General features: G+C 41.8%; 1 protein-coding gene across 1 annotated transcript in view; it reads left to right on the top strand.

The window, feature by feature from the left end:
• LRMDA (leucine rich melanocyte differentiation associated) overlaps positions 1-12,650 on the top strand; it is a 1,044,508-nt gene that overhangs the window by 235,153 nt on the left and 796,705 nt on the right. The window lies entirely within an intron of this gene.

The following is a 12,650-nucleotide window of genomic DNA, read 5'->3' as shown; positions in this document are numbered from 1 at the left end:
CATATGCTTAAAATATAACCTTTTTCAGATTATATTTGTAAACTGTTCTACTATGATATGAGTAAAGCCAAGAGGTAATAAACTGGTGATGGGAGGTTTACAGGGGTGACATGATAGCAGTGCTCCGACATCTCGGGGGCTGGCACAAAGAAGAGGGGGTCAAGCTATTATCCACAGCACCTGAGGACAGGACGAGAAGCAATGGGTGCAAACTAATCAAGGAGAGAAGCAACCTAGAACTAAGGAGAAACTTCCTGACAGTTAGAACAATTAATCAGTGGAACAACTTGCCTGCAGAAGTTGTGAATGCTCCAACACTGGAAGCTTTTAAGAAGAGGTTGGATAACCATTTGTCTGAAGTGGTGTAGGGTTTCCTGCCTAAGCAGTGGGTTGGACTAGAAGACCTCCAAGGTCCCTTCCAACTCTGTTATTCTATTCTATTCTATTCTATTCTATTCTATTCTATTCTATTCTATTCTATTCTATTCTTCTTAATTAATTAATTAATTAATTAATTTTATTTATTTTGTCAAGCATATATAAGATAACAGGTAAAAGTATAAACATAATTTGAATACATGAAAAAATCCATGGTACACCTGTTTGAAATGAGGCCCATAAATCAAACCTGGAAGATCTTATAAACATGGCAAAGTCCATTTGGAGCCAAAATAGAACCAAGAAAGCAAATTTAGAATCCAAATCTAGAACTGGAAGTCTAGATATCTGGGAATACTCCAAATGCTAGGTCAAATGAGAAGACTACAGTTCCAGGGCCAGTATAACGTACCAGAACCCTGGTTATATTTGCAATTTGTAATTTCTAAGCCTGACATATTTTCTAGGCAGAACTTTCTGGCAATTCTTCCATTCCTGTAGTTCTGACAGGAAACATCGCCCAACTCTTTTCAAGAAATATGTTTGGCACCGAGCTGAAGATGGAGGCTTTCTTTGCTTTAATTTTTTTTTAAAAAAATTTCCGACACATCGTCCCATTCCCGTTTGCAGACTGAGTTCTAGAGACTTTCCTCGCTGGGATGGGGCCGGACAATGGAGTGTTTTCCTTCCTTCTTGTCAGTTGCTTTCAGACAATATGGCGGCATCTGCTGATCCTTCTTGGTTTATGACAAGATTATTATACGAAAAAGGAAAAAAATGTAAATGTTATAGAACTTAACTTTTTGTACAGTCAATAAGTACCAAAGCAACAAGCTGTAATGGCAACCATTTATTGTTCAGTAGAAAAATTGCTTTAGAACAGTTCTCTTATTCAAATTGATATTGTATGAAGTGTTTAGAGAATGTAATGTTCCCAAGCAAGGGGGCGGCTGATTTATATATCCCAGGTGGCTTTATCTTCCTTTGAAATAATATGCATTGGAAGGAATTAAATGAACATCCAACTCCTACATTTTATTTTTTTCCCCCTTTTCAGATTCTTATTGTTTGAATTGCTTTGTTCTATTTGGATGGCATAATTTAGGCCTTCATTCAGGGGTGAAATCCAGCAGGTTCTGACAGGTTCTGGAGAACTGGTAGTGGAAATTTTGAGTAGTTCGGAGAACCAGCAAATACCACCTCTGGCTGGCCCCAGAGTGGGGTGGGAATGGAGATTTTGCAGTATCCTTCCCCTGGAGTGGGGAGGGAATGGGGATTTTACAGTAACCTTTCCCTGGAGTGGGGTAGGAATGCAGATTTTGCAGTATCCTTCCCCTGGAGTGGGGAGGGAATGGGGATTTTACAGTAACCTTTCCCTGGAGTGGGGTAGGAATGCAGATTTTGCAATATCCTTCCCCCCAGGAGTGATGAAGCACCCACAACTTCTGACAGCAATTTCTGTTCCACTGGTTAATTGTCCTCACTGTTAGGAAGTTTCTCCTTAATTCCAGGTTGCTACTCTCCTTGATTAGTTTCCATCCATTGTTTCTTGTCCTGCCTTCAGGTGCTTTAGAAAATAGATTGACCCCCTCTTCTTTGTGGTAGCCCCTCAAATACTGGAACGCTGCCATCACATCACCTCTGGTCCTTCTTTTCTCTAGATTGGCCATACCCAATTCCTGCAACCGTTCTTCATATGTTTTATGAAGAACGTATGTATTACTTAGTCTGTTGTGTGGATGTTTTGGTGGTTTAGGAGTGGGGAATTTGTGGTGGGTGAGAGTGTGTTTGGGGATTGTTATGTGTGTTGGACCTGGTCTTTGGGTGTTAAGTGAATTTCGTTGTATGGGTATACTGTGTATACACATACAGTGACAATAAGCCTGGATAGCTCAACAGACAGAGCTCTGTAATTTAACACCAGCTGTCTGCAATTAAATAAGACTGAATCTCGCCAGGCTCAAGGTTGACTCAGCCTTCCATCCTTTTTAAGGTAGGTAAATTGAGGACCCAGTTTGTGGGGGCAATAAGCTGACTTTGTATAAATATACAAAAGTATGAAGGCTATTGCTTAATGCATTGTAAGCCGCCCTGAGTCTCCAGAGAAGGGCAGCATATAAATCAAATTAAAAAAAAATAATAAAGTTATTATTATTAGTCTCCAGGCCTTTAATCATCCTAGTTTTCTCTGCTCTTTTTCCAAAGTCTCAACAATAGTTAAGGAAACGATGAGAACAGGGCTATGGTCAGAGGTGGGATTCAGTTGGTTCGGACCGGTTCAGGTGAACCGCTAGTAGCGGCCTGCGGGTGGGCCTGCCCACCTGCCCCGGCACTATGCCGTCCTATTTAGCCACATTTTCTAAGCCGTGTGCATGCGTGCAAGCCACGCACGTGAGGAAAGCATGCATGCTCACATTTTCGGTGAAGCCCACCTCTGGCTCTGGTGTTAAGAATTCTGAAGAACGTTGAGATTTCATATAGTTGTGGTTTTGAGCAGAGGTAAGATGACAGAATTTACAAAAGAGAAAATGATAACGTATCAACCATAGCACCCACACCAACTATATATATAAAAGCAAAAACAGCTCATGCATTAATCACGAAATCTCCAGAACTGTAAAGCCTACAAACTTGAAATTTGCCACGTATGTTCCTCTTGGCTTCTAGGTGCTCACTAAGAAAGGATTTTTCAAAATGACCATCAGAATATTAGTATTTCCTATATCATCATTAATATAGCTCTGATGCTAAGGAGTTGTACTCCTGCTCCCCACCTCAAAAGAAATCTGTTCCAAATGCAAAACACAAGCAGAGGAGAGGAGTTTCACTTTCAGTTTTACTTTCAGAGCAGCAAGCAGCTTTATTACAGAACAGTTGAGCTAAGCCACGCCCAGCCTCCTTCCTGTCTCCTTCTTGCTCACACAGGAAATACTGTTTGAGTTTCCAAACACCCCTCAACTCTCTCACATGCTGACAGGATACTAGCAAGATGAATACCGATGGATGCTCCGACCTGGGACATTCTATTCCCCCTCTCCCTCTGTTCCAACTGCCAGTTGCATTATATTAACACCCTCTGATACTACGGAGTTACACATTCTACATTAAGTTTCAGGCTGCAAGTGTCAATTTATCAAGCCAGAGCACATAGTTTCGTAGCGAAGCATGGGCGTCCAGCTAGCTTAATTTAGATTATTACGGAAAAGTAAAAAGTTGAGGTTCAATGTTAATGCTTTATTCTACTGCAACAGAGGGAGTCGAAAGTCAATGCCTTTTTTCCCCTTTTCTCCCTCCCCCACACTCCCTCCCCCGCTTCTCCTCCCCACGGTGTCCTCTTGTTTGCTTTTCTATTTTTCTATTTTATTCTATAATCCAATAAAATATTCAAAGACTGACCATTTCTAACAGGAAAATCCACTTAATGTTTGTGACACGTTGCCCAATCAAGGTGTATGAAACCACCGCCGACCTTTTAATGGAACCTACTTTGTGGCAACCTGAGCTAGTAGCTCAGTAGTAGCTGACCAGCAGGATTTTCCTCTGTGCTTGAGGAAATTTGTTAAATTAATGCAGGTGCAATTAGTAGATTTATGGGAACGTACCTGTTATCCTTTAATTGAAAAGCATAAAAACTACAGAACTGAATCTTGCTCCTTCTATTTATGTAATAGCCAATCTATCTACGACAAGATTTGATCGATGGAGTTGTATGACGCCCTTGCCTTGTTTTATATAGGCTGTCAGCTCTTAACTGGGACTGAAGTATCTAGGTAACAAAAATTGATATAATGACTTAATGCGCCTTATTCTCTTTGAGCTACATCAGTTTAGAGCACTTCTGAGAGAAAAATGTCTGGAAAATATCAGGGAGTCATTTATCAACCTGTTTTCATTAGCATACCCGCCTAGGCTTGGAAAGGGTTTTTTTTTTCTTTTTTAGAAAGCAGGATGGTACAATTTATTTCAGGTCTCATATTTCTTGGATGAAAGGAGACTTCTAATACAAGGAAATGCAGAAATACTTATTTTTTTCTTCCCCTTCTCTTCTTTAGTAAATAAAAAAGCCGGGAGAAAGATCACTGTGAATTTGGCCGTTAATAATGGAGCCAGGATCTCGGTATAAGTACGATCCAGTGAAATAAATCTACTTTGGAATTGTTTGCTTTGAGTGTTTAGCATTTGCAGATGGATAAAGACTTCTGCCCGAGAGGAGCAGAAAGCGGGAAATAATATTGAAATTTCGAGGGGGGTTATTTATAAGCGGAGTTGGATTGCTCCTTCGACGGAACTGCTCTGCTTTTCACAGGATGGAAGCTTTGCAACATTTTGGGCCAGAAGAGGTTGCAAACCTGCTCGGCTTTGTGGAATCGTTTGCCCTGCCTACTGTGAGATGCTAACTACAAGGAGAGAGAATAACAACGGAAAGGCAGTGGCGTGTGAGCGCGTTCTTTCCTTTTTGCATGAAATTTTTATGCATCGGTTAGACGACACACCGTGCACCTAATGTATAAAATAAATTGGTGCATAAATCAGGTTATGAGAAGCATGTAACAAGCGTGCCTTTTTGCCCACAGGAACCGAATCTCTGAGCATGGGAAAACTCTCATTTTAAAAACAGCAACCGAAGCACCAGGCTTGAGTGGTTGTTACTGTACATTCTCAATCTACAGGTAGCCCTGTCTGAATTGTTGTGGTACATCAGCTAAGACAAAAAGGATGGGCGGCCTTATATTTTATATTTCACAAATGTCTTTTATGATACCTTTATACTAGGAACAAGTGTCTAATTGCAGCCATGAATTGCAGCGGTTGATCACGGGAGAGATTTACGATGGATAATTAAAAAGGAAACACTTCCACAGAAGTAGACACCAATCAATCTCTAGGTTTCTTGAGATGAGACGTTGGTTCTAATGAAACACCAAGTGTTGCGGCTGTTTTGGTTGCACACCTTTCCATCAATGCTGTGAAACTATCACAACATCAAAATATCTCTCCTGTCAGGTGCAAGAAAGCAGGATCCAAGCTAGAGTTCAAAAGCACAGCAAGGTTATTCCATCCAACCAGTGGTGGGTTCCTCCCGGTTCGGCCGAGCCGGTAGCGGTGATGATATGACGTCACTGAACCAGTTCTTTATTTGGGAGCTGGGTCCTCCCGCCCCCCCGTTATTCTTACCTTTTATTTGGCCCCGCCCACAATCTATTCACTGCCTCCCGAGTCCCAGCTGATCGTCTAGAAGGAAAAAAACTGTTTAAACTCTTGCCACGGGGCTTCAAAGGGCCGCCATACATCTGATCAGTGTTAAAAGGCAGTGTGGTGGCAGACCAGTGCGCTCAGAAAACAAATGGGTAGACCGGTGCCTCCAAAAACAAATGAGTAGACCGGTGCCTCCAAAAACAAATGGGTAGACTGGAATGCTCCAAGAACAAATGGGTAGACCGGTACAACTCTGCAAGCAGTTAAAAGCCTGGTAGACCAGTACCTCTGCTAAATCCTAAAGAATTGTCACATGACCATCAAACCACGCCCACAAAATAAGCCACATCCACAGAACCGGTAGTAAAAAATTTTAGAACCCACCCCTGCATCCAACCTATAGATAAAGATCTGATCTCAAGAATCAGTGAGAATTAGCGCCAGATAAGAGTCAACATACTTCAAAGGGGGCTGGATTTAGGTTTCTTTCGGAGGCGTAGGGATTCTAGACTGATGGTGTGTTTGACCCCACCTTCAGAGTCTTGAACTGAACCCCTTGAGAGCTCTGACCTCCATGAATTTATCCAAACCCTTTGTAAGCCATCCTGTTTAGTGACTATCTTGTAATAATTAATTCCACAAGTTAATTATGGACCACATGAAGATGTTTTTTCTTTCTGTCTGTTCCCAAATTTCCTTCTAGTCAGCTCCACTGCTTCCATATTTTGGAGGAAGAGAGAAAAACAAACAAACCTTCTGATCCACTTTCTCCAGCCTATTGATAACTTTATATGCTTTCATACTGTTATGTCCACATTCAGTTAGCCTTTACTCAAAAGGAAGACATTTGAGACTCTCCTGATTGTTTGGTTGTCCTCTTCTTTAGCTTCCTATCCTTTTTTCAAATGTGGAAGACCAGAACTTGACGCTATATTTCAGAAGCAGGCACCCTATAGATTTCTGTTAGATCCTTACAATGTTGACCATTCTGTTTTCCTAGGAATCCCTAGCACAAGATCTGTCTTTTTCCAAAAGACACATGCTCCTTTCAATGTTTTCATGGAACCATCTGCTGTGACCCCAAGTTCTTTCTCTTGGTTAGTCAAAGTTAGCTCAAAGTTCATCTGAGTCTGCCACTGTTCACCTTGATGATCCACAACTGCTATGCCAAGTCTGCTACGAATCATCTTGTGAAGTATGCAGATGACACTGCAGTGGTGGGTCTTATCTGGGACAACAATGAAGATGTTTATAGGGAAGAGGTGAAGGCTCTGGTGGACTGGTGCAATAAAAGTAACCTGGTTCTAAATGTTAATAAAACAAAGGAAATCATTGTAGGTTTTAGAAAGAGCTGGCATGGTCATACTCCGCTCAGTATCAAGGAGGCAGCTGTAGAAGTGGTCAACAGTATTAAGTATCTGGGGGTGCAGATAACTACTGTATGTACATGAACGGTGTGTTTCTAGTGTGAAAAACTACACCGTACTTGTTCTTCCTGATTTATTCCGACTGCTAAGATCTGTACGAGTAGCAATCCTGCATAATTACGATTCTTTTTCGAAGGAGCTGAGGTTAGGATCCGAAGAGTTCATTTAGAGCTTGCCGCAAGCTTTCAAAAACAGAACAAGCCCACCTTTGATATTACAGCACGCTGCCAAATCACCGCGTTTCAAATTCGCCTCCAATCTGGAGCAGTTTGTCAAGTAGCAGTTGGGTGATACTGAACCTTCTGCTCAACCCTGACATCTCCAAAGGGTTGATAGACATGAATTGCGGCACCTGTCAAGGTGCTATTCTTCTGAAGATGATGTGAGGAATTGTCCATCAAAACTGATGGACAGCTTTTGTCATACCAGCAATGTCACTTAGGAAAGAATTCACCAGCTTCTGGACTGCTGGATGATACTGCAGGAACATCCGGCTAAGCAGAAAGCTGGGTTTGAAAAATGCCTAACGAAGAAGTGGATTAGAGAGACATTGAGTAGATTTCATCTACTCTCCGTACCTTGTAGATTATTGGCCAAGATAATTCTGACGGTGGCTTCTATGCTTTGCTTAGAGTGCACGATGAAGAATCATGTCCGTATTGAATTATTTTGTTTCACCAGGTGACTAATGGAAAGTAGATAAGCCATTTCATTTTTATTCTTTTGAATTTAATCTCTCTTGAACTGAACTCAATTTCTAAACACTACACAGACTTATCGATGTTGTCCGCCTGGCAGCTGTAGATGACTGGTTTACCAGTGCCTTCCTTAAGGATTATTCTTTTCAACGTATTATTCCAATCTGTTATCCTGAGATATCTGGGTTGTCTCGTATTCAAGTAGTAATTAAGACCAACTAAGTTTGTCTTTGTTGGGATCAGCCAAGATGAGCTTGGTATGGACACCTGTTAGGCAGGTATAGCAGTGGTGAAATCCACATTTTTTTACTACCAGTTCTGTGGGCGTGGCTTGGTGGGCGTGGTGTGGCTTCGTGGGCATGGCAGGGGAAGGATACCGCAAAATCTCCATTCCCACCCCACTCCAGGGGAAGGATACTGCAAAATCTCTATTCCCACCCCACTCCAAGGGAAAGAATATTGCAAAATCTCCATTCCCACCCCACTCTGGGGCCAGCCAGAGGTAGTATTTGTTGGTTCTCCAAACTGCTCAAAATTTCTGCTACCGGTTCTACAGAACCTGTCAGAACCTGCTGGATTTCACCCCTGAGTTAGAGCAATATAGAAAGGAAGGATATTCTCACTATATGTAACTCTTTCTCTCTAGATTTAGATTAAGAATAACTTTATTGTCACTTTAAATGTTCACTAATCGGCATACATTAAAATGAAATATTGTTGCATACAGCTTTCAAAGGGTCACCACCTCCAATATACACTACATAAATATGACAGACAAACAAGCAAGTAAATAAATATGATTATACCCACATATATTATATGACACAGAGAAATAACACAGTCTAGTTCAGATATATATGTGTACATGGCAAGAATAGGGAACAAAGCTGTTACAAAATCTAGTAGTCCTGCTAGAAATACTTTGAAACCTCCTCCCAGAGGGAAGCAATAGAAACAGACTGTAAAGTGGGTGTGTGAAGTCTCTCACAATGCTTTGCACTCGAAGCACATAGCACTTATAAGCAATATCCTGAATAACAGGAAGCGAGCTACCTATAATCTTCTCCACTGTCCTCACCACTCTCTGTAGGGACTTTCTGTCTGAGGCACTGCTGCCACCAAACTGCTATCCCTTAAGATAATGGCCATAAGGTTAAAGATGAAGGGTGGAAGCACTTAATTCAATACGAATTCAAGATCCGTGTCAATTGTGTAAGTACATAGTTTTGCAAGGAGTTGAACCAACTGAGAAGATAACCATTCATTTTGTTTTTTCAATAGCCGGGAAACTAGGAATTAGCTAGAATTGGACTTCTGCTTAATGTTTTGATTGCCTCTTTACAAATCAATATGATTGTAAGTCCTATTGTTAATTGTAAGTCAACATGGCCAATATAACATATACACTCCAAGCTCTCCAAGGAGACCTATTTTGAATTCTTTCCCAGAGGATCAGTATTCCACCAGGCATGAAGAATCAGCACTTCATGTTAAGTTCCAGTTAAGCTGATTTATTGCTCATGCCTATACATAAGAATCTAGTCAACCAATAGTCAGCACTAAATTGACACTATATAAGAATGAAGGAAATTCAAATAAGTTGGACTTAGATTGCTAATGGGAACATAATGACTCTAGGCTGATGACTTGCTTGACTCCCTCCCCACCTCCGGCTCTGCTTCTTCATCTACATATTGTTACATTATTTTGTTTGAATTTTAATAGGATGAAGTTGGTTGATTAAGCTTCAAGTGGACCATCTTTCCAATATTTATCTGGGTGTCTCGTTAGAGAATTATTTTCAATCACTTATTTGTCAATCTCCCTGCTTTTTATATCTCAAAAGAAAACATTTTGAGAGAATTAGAGAATCTGTAGCCTCTTAAATACAAAGCGGTTTGCTGAAAAAAATACATCATTTTAGTTTTGAGCAGTAGCTTACATTTCTTCAGAAGCATTTTAGAAGAAATTTTGCATAACATGCACTGCTTAATAAAAAAAAACACACACAATAAGATCCAAACCAACAAATTGAGAAATCATGTTTGTTTCATTAATTATTTTTTTGAAAATCAGATTTGGATAGTTTTACATCCAAACATAGCAGAAGAAACAGGAATCTTCTATTTGCCTTGCTCCAAAGAAATGACAGTCACTTTACTCATCTGCCCTCCTATTAGGTTGGCTAGGAATGATGAAAACATGAGGTCTAGAAACCTCATGTTTTTTACTTAGAGTAAAAATTGCTCTAGTTTTACAATACAGTTTTGAAAAAGTCCCATGCAACCCCTTCTCTGTAATTAGTGTAATTTCCACTGAAATGGAAAGAATTGGCACTGAAGTGTACGTATATTTACAAGAGGTATATGTGGTGCAGTGGTTAAGACATGAGGCTAAAAACCAGGGGACCGGGAGTTCTAGTCCCCACCCCCTCTTAAACACAAAGCCAGCTGTGTGATCTTGGATTTCTCAGCCCCAGGAAAGAGACAATCTTTCCGAAATCTTGCCAAGAAAATTTCATGGACTTGTCTAGGCAGTTCCCAAGAGTCAAAAACTGACTCAAAGACATCCATACACACACAAATATCTTATATATAATCTTAGTTGATAATCCTGCGGATGCTAAGCATCCCATAGAAATGGAAAAACCCTGCTTTCTATAAATTCATAATTCCATTGTAGTACGTCCTCCCACCACCACAAGCTATAGAAATACAGCAGAAATTTAGCAGAATTTAGCAGAGGGACTCATATCAGTCTCTCATTCTACAGCAAAATCTCTCAAAACGTTGCCCTCAGTTTCTGTGCATGATGAGAGATGAAACAATTAATGATCTTTCCTTCCTTCCTTCCTTCCTTCCTTCCTTCCTTCCTTCCTTCCTTCCTTCCTTCCTTCCTTCCTCCCTCCCTCCCTCCCTCCCTCCCTCCCTCCCTTCCTTCCTATAGATTCTTTCATTCCATCTACTTAATGAGGTAATGCATACAACATGAAACATAAACTTATCCTAATACTTTCCTGACAGATAAACTTTTTTCTGGATGAATATAAAGTCATCCCCTTCCCCCTTTGGGTGACTTTTAAACAACAGTGTGCTATTGTGTGGAATTTAGAGCAAGTCATGTTGAATGTCTGTAGAGATTCTCAATCATCCAGGTGATGGTTGTCCCAAAGGTGCTTTTTCAGGAGGCAACTGGACTTTCTGTTTCTTTTCTTTTGAAGACGTTTTGTTTCTTCTTGGATGAGAAGCAAAATGTCTTCAAAAGAAAAAAAACCAGAAAGTCCAGTTGCCTCCTGAAAAAGCACCTTTGGGACAGTCATGTCGAAACAAAATTCTGTGGTGTCCACTCCATTTGATTCTCCCAGCGCGGTTCTGTAAACTCTTAAGGATTGTGGTTTGTTGTCAGGGTTGGGCTTCAAAAATTTTAGCAAGATGTTCTCTGCCCGGTTGCAGGGTGGGCGTGGCCATGGTGGGCATGGCCTAGTCAGCCTCCTCCACCACGGCAGGGTGGTGGTGGTGTTTTTGCCCTCCCTGGGCTCCAGAGGCTTTTCTTGAGCCTCCAGGAGGGCGAAAATGGCCTCCTCAGGCTCTGGAGGCTCTCTGGAGGCCAGAAAGGGGCCCGTTTCCGGCCTTCCCAAACTTCCGGTAGGCCTGTTTTTCGCTCTTCCCAAGCCTCCATGCGTGCCCTGCACTTACCTGCATCCAAAACGGGTCGCATGGAGATTCCTGGGAGGGGTGGAGCGGGGTAGGTGGGGCCAGCCAGGAGTGGGATTTGAGGGTTCTCCGAACTGCACAGAATCTTAGCTAGAGGTTCTCCTAAACCAGTGGTGGGTTCCTCCCGGTTCAGTCTGGTTCGGCCGAGCCGGTAGCGGTGATGATATGACATCACCGAACCGGTTCTCCCCCCGCCCTCCCACCCCCCACCCCCCCACATTATTCTTACCTTTTACTTGGTCCCACCCCCAATCTATTGCTGCCTCCTGAGTCCCAGCTGATGACTAGAGGGAAAAAAACTGTTTAAACTCTTGCCGCGGGGCTTCAAAGGGCCGTCCTACAGCTGATCAGTGTTAAAAGCAAACAAATGAGTCGGGTCGTAAGTGCGAGGACTGGCCGTAAGTGCGAGGACCTTCCAGAAATGACTCTGACCAGCTAGCCACGCCCACCTAGTCACATGACCTCCAAGCCACACCCGCAAAATACGCCACGCCCACAGAACCGGTAATAAAAAAATTTAGAACCCACCCCTGTCCCGAACCCCTGCGAACCCCCAGCAGCCCACCGCTGCTTGTTGTCCTTAACACAAGCAATGAAAGAGAGGAGTCCTTGAAAACGTCTAACGCAAGCCAAGAATATGCCCCGTTAAGCCTTCTTTTCATTTCCTTTTCTTGCTTTCCCTCGCAGAATGTTTAAGCAGCAGGCCAACATAATTAGTAGCTTAATTCCATCTCTGCATTGGCGTTGTAAAACAACAGTGTGTCTCAGGTGTGAGAAGGTTAAAATGAGAAGTACCCGTAGTTATGAAGCCGCAATAATGAGTTTCCATCTACTTACCATGGATTTGTGTGATATACAACTTGCAATTAAGCATGGCTTGGTGATTCAGTGATTAATGTATATACGACTCCTAAAGGAGCTGTGTAGGCCGCCCTGTCACATTCTTCTTGATGTTTACAGCTGGGTACCTATTAAAAGGAAGATGGAAAGGGGCATTTACAATTCAGTAACCTTTATGACAGTGAACTCTTTAATCAGCATTTTATTTCCTTTGTAACACTTTAGTCATCTACAAATGTCAGAATAAAATAGGGCCATGAAATATTTAGGATGGGCATGTGGAAATTGACTTCCCTAATTTAAGTTGCCGGGTCTTTTCATCTGGTTGTTTGGGGACCCCTTTATTTTGTTTTTTTTATTGATGGACGATTTATCACTAAATGCTCCCCACAGCGAGT

The sequence above is a fragment of the Pantherophis guttatus genome, chromosome 6 (genome assembly GCF_059756535.1).
Source record: "Pantherophis guttatus breed Tessera chromosome 6, ASM5975653v1, whole genome shotgun sequence".
In the NCBI taxonomy this organism is placed as follows: domain Eukaryota; kingdom Metazoa; phylum Chordata; class Lepidosauria; order Squamata; family Colubridae; genus Pantherophis; species Pantherophis guttatus.
The sequence above is the reverse complement of the archived record's forward strand: the minus strand, read 5'-3'. Positions and strand labels throughout refer to the sequence as shown.